At 30.2% G+C, this 4,195-nt stretch overlaps 1 long non-coding RNA gene across 1 annotated transcript; it reads right to left on the reverse strand.

The window, feature by feature from the left end:
* Nucleotides 1–10: 10 nt before the first annotated feature.
* LOC108294278 lies at nucleotides 11–1,681 on the reverse strand. The gene is made up of 2 exons (XR_001820980.1): nucleotides 1,647–1,681; nucleotides 11–1,612 (listed from the first exon to the last, which is right to left on the reverse strand). It is a non-coding gene; the product is annotated as an uncharacterized LOC108294278 (long non-coding RNA).
* Nucleotides 1,682–4,195: the final 2,514 nt, after the last annotated feature.

Raw genomic sequence — 4,195 nt, forward strand, 5'->3', positions numbered from 1 at the left:
AGATTTTACATTTCATGTAGCTTTTGAAAGGATTAGCTGCTTCAAACCATCACACAGTGACAGGCAAGAAACCCAACCACACCTATCACCATTTTAGTGAGTATGATTAGGTACAATTGGGGTCAGAAGTGAGAACCAAAAAATAGAGAAAAAGGATGAGATTTAGTAGTGTTGATACCTGTTGCAACTTAGAATTTCCATCTCTAAATATGAACTCTAAAGGGGAACTTTGATAACCTGCCAAAAGAGTTAAAAATATTGATACTTATGTTTGTAATACACAAAACCGGGAATAATTTTAAATTTCCATTATTAAGAGGAATGTGTAATAAATTGTAATACACTCATACATAAATGTTCAGACAGCATTTAAACAGAATGACCTAGATGTAAATATTTAATGTTCAGTAAAATGACATTTTTTGCACAGAGAAGAAGTGAAAGAAGTGAGACTGAGATGGTAATGCAGACAGACTTTGACTATGACCTGATGGTTCCTTTAAAATGAAGGAGCAAATATTATAAAATATTAAAGCTTCTTATATCTGGATAGCATATTTATTTCTCACTGTGAGTAGAATCTGCTGGTGGGTGTGCACGCTATGAGTAAGAAAGAGAGAGGAATGTTTTGGTTTGAGAGGGAACTTCTAAGTTTTGCTAATAATTTTTTAAGACTGTGCTTGCTGTTTCCTAAGCCGTGCTCTAACTTAGAAAAAGAAATAAGGTGTTTAAGTTAAGAAGGTTGGTATGTCTAATCAGTCATCAACTCTATTCAATTTCCTTCTCACTGTTTATTTGCCTGAATTACCACCTTTTTCTTTAAGTTACTGGTAAAAGCAGTATTTATTCTTAGAAAATTAAGTTGTAGATGCACAGTCAGTTTTATAGATATGTTGTCTTTTTTCATTTCTTCATTTCAAATATTGCCTTGGGTTTCTATGTTTCTGCACATTAGTAGAAGGTTGACTTTAATACTTAGAAATGATAATTATTAATCTCATTGCCTTTGCCTGGAATTAAAATTGCTTTCTTTGGTCTTCAATCTTGGTCTTTTTCTGTGGTTTTCAAGATCACTGCCAGCTTCAGATCTAATATGGCCTTGTTACGTTTCTTATCAATAGGCTTAGGATAGTTCCCACACATCTGAGCTTTTAACATCCCCAAGAATTATTTCTCTTAATGCTCAGCCTTGGGAAACACTGACTGACTTAGGATAATTTCTTGTAATTTCTTTTTTACAGTACAATGTTTTAAAAATCATGTTGAATCTTGTCTCTTTGTAGTCTTTTGCAGTACTTCCCCTGGTAATTTATTCACATAATTCATAAATGCACGTGCCCTTCAAGGTTTAGTGTTAATGATCCCCTTCCCGGGGAAGCCTTCCCTGAACCACTCGTTTTTATTAGATTCCCCTGTCATTCACCTCTCCTCATCCTTATGATCAGCTGAGAGCCTTATTTAACCCTGACTTTCCTGAGGAAAAAACTATGTCATTATCTGTATATCTATATCAAGATAGACAATAGAGATAGATAGATGCCAGCTAGCTAAATAGGTAATAATATAAATAACACATCTATCATGTCATCTATCATGTGTTGTTATTTATTACCTATTTATATAAATTTATTATAATTCTTTATTACCTATTTATATAATAGAATAGGTAATAAATTTATTATAGCAATTTATGTATATTTATATATAATTTATATATTTATGTATTTATATATAAACATTTGTATATTTATATATAATTTATGTATAAATATATATATAAATTATGTAAAAATACACACAATACATATAAATATATATGTTGTATACTTATATATTGTATATATTTATATATAGATATATAAAATAAATTTATATTTATATATAAACAATATATATAAATAGGTGATATTTAAGTATATATAAATAAATAGGTAATAAATAACATGCTAGATGACATGGATGCATTTATTATTAGGTATATGGATTATTAACCAATAATATAATTTTTATGGATAATTCATTATTGGATGGATTATTGTAATAAATAATAAATACATTATAGATAGATAAGTAAATCTATAACCAACCAGTGCTGAATAGATAGAAAGATAGATAGATAGATAGAGATAGGTAGATAGATGAATATAGATAGGTAGGTAGATAGATGGAGAAGTAGATGATAGATAAGTAGATGATAGGTGGGTGATAGATGATATGTAAGTAGATGATAGATGGATAGATGATAAATAGATAATAAATAGAAGATAACTAAATAGATAACCTTTAATCAGTGCTGAATACAGGGTTTGATGCAGAATAAATATTCGATGAACAGCGACGTATAAAAAAGTTGAATCAATGAAAACAACCCATCGGACTTATGAAAGGACAGGTGTCTTCCAGGGTAGTCAGTATTAGTAGGACAAATTTGCTCTTATTTTCTGTAGAGTCACACTTAAAATTCTCAGACTGACATTTCAGTGTATTTGGGTAACTATCACCAATAGATATCATGCACAATTACAGACCATGCATATAGTTTAAGAAGAAAAAAATAAAACATCACTTATATGGAAGGAATCCGACTCTCCTTGTTTAACTTTCAGGAACTGCTTTTTGGAGCACCAGATAATTAAAATAATAATTGGGACCATAGAATCCTATCCACTGATCCTACATTAAACTTCTGACACCCTCAAAAATCTACATGATTAAAGCTGGGCTTAGAGGAGTTGTCCTCACAAAGACCGTGCCCTGCACTGTGAAGATAGTGTTCCGCTTGGCTCCACCCATGTGTGGACTTCAAAATTGGACTACACCATTTATTATTTGTTAGAATACATTTATTCTGGTGCCAGAGACACTTTAAAATTAATCCGTTCAGTAGAAAATGTTGACTATAACAAAAAGAAAGGGAAATTGACCAACTGAGAAATACTTGCAACATGAATAGCATGTAAATCTAATTAGGAATAAGAAGGCAAGGAAATTAAGGAGAGAACTTGACAAATGGTCTGTAACCTCATTTATTTGAAAATTAATCAAAAATTAAATATTATTTTGTTAACTAATACGTGATGACATGGATGTGTTATTTATTATTGGATAAATGCATTATTAATTCAGTTTCTTATAATTTGGATGGATAATTTATTGATGGATAGATTATGATTATGATAAATTATAAAGAAACAATAATTAATATTTCTTAGAATTTTGCCAAACTTTAAAGGAAAGCAGAAATTTGATATAATCAATAGAAAGGTGCTCTTGTTTACTATTGGGCTGGGTACATCGTTGCAAACTTTCTATAGGACAATTTGTAAATCCCAGCCCCTGAAAATGTCCATTCACTGCTCTCTGTACACATGGAGATATACAGGAGATTTACCAAAACAATTGTAAAATTTTAATCCTGTGAAATGTAATAGTTAACAAAATAATTATTGGATAAATGGCAGAAAGATATTGTCATAAATAGGCATTTCTGTAATGAAATCATTTATCATTGTGGGTTTATTCTTTGAGGAAAAAATATTTATGGCACATGTTTTCAAGAAAGTAGACTTTTTAAGTTGATAACAACACACATTCAATGTTAATGGTTGCTGCAAAATAATAATACTTTTGCATGATGATTTTGTAATTAATATTTAGCCCAACACCAGAATATGATATCTGGACTACCCCATTCAGTACAAAGTTCTTTCTAGGGCACCAAAGTGATCTTGCATCTGGGTTCCATGACATGGCTAATTAAACAACCCCAATTTTTTATCCTTATCGTTTAAAAGAAAAACATAATTATACTGTAATCTATCAATAACTTAAAAATCAAATAAGTTTGTGCTTCCCAGAATTTTCAGAAAATTCAGAGATTGAATTAAAACCAAAAAAAGTCATGTTTATAAAACTGTATGTGCATGAAAGGGCATTTTATAATTTTCTCCAAAGGCATTCATTGTGCTAATCCCATCTATATTACAACTGTGCTCTGATAACCGATGAAAGGATATTATTTAGTTATCAGGCTTGATAAAATAATAATATTGAGGTGAAAATGCAGTGAAACTAAAATTCAGTAAGACTACTGTGTACCTTTTAAATATTCATATAAGAAACAAGATATGTTTCATTCCCTTTGTGAATTATCACTTTGAGATATGGTAAAATAGCTAAATAACACCTAATCAAG

The sequence above is a fragment of the Cebus imitator genome, unplaced genomic scaffold (genome assembly GCF_001604975.1).
Source record: "Cebus imitator isolate Cc_AM_T3 unplaced genomic scaffold, Cebus_imitator-1.0 Scaffold572, whole genome shotgun sequence".
NCBI classification, from domain to species: domain Eukaryota; kingdom Metazoa; phylum Chordata; class Mammalia; order Primates; family Cebidae; genus Cebus; species Cebus imitator.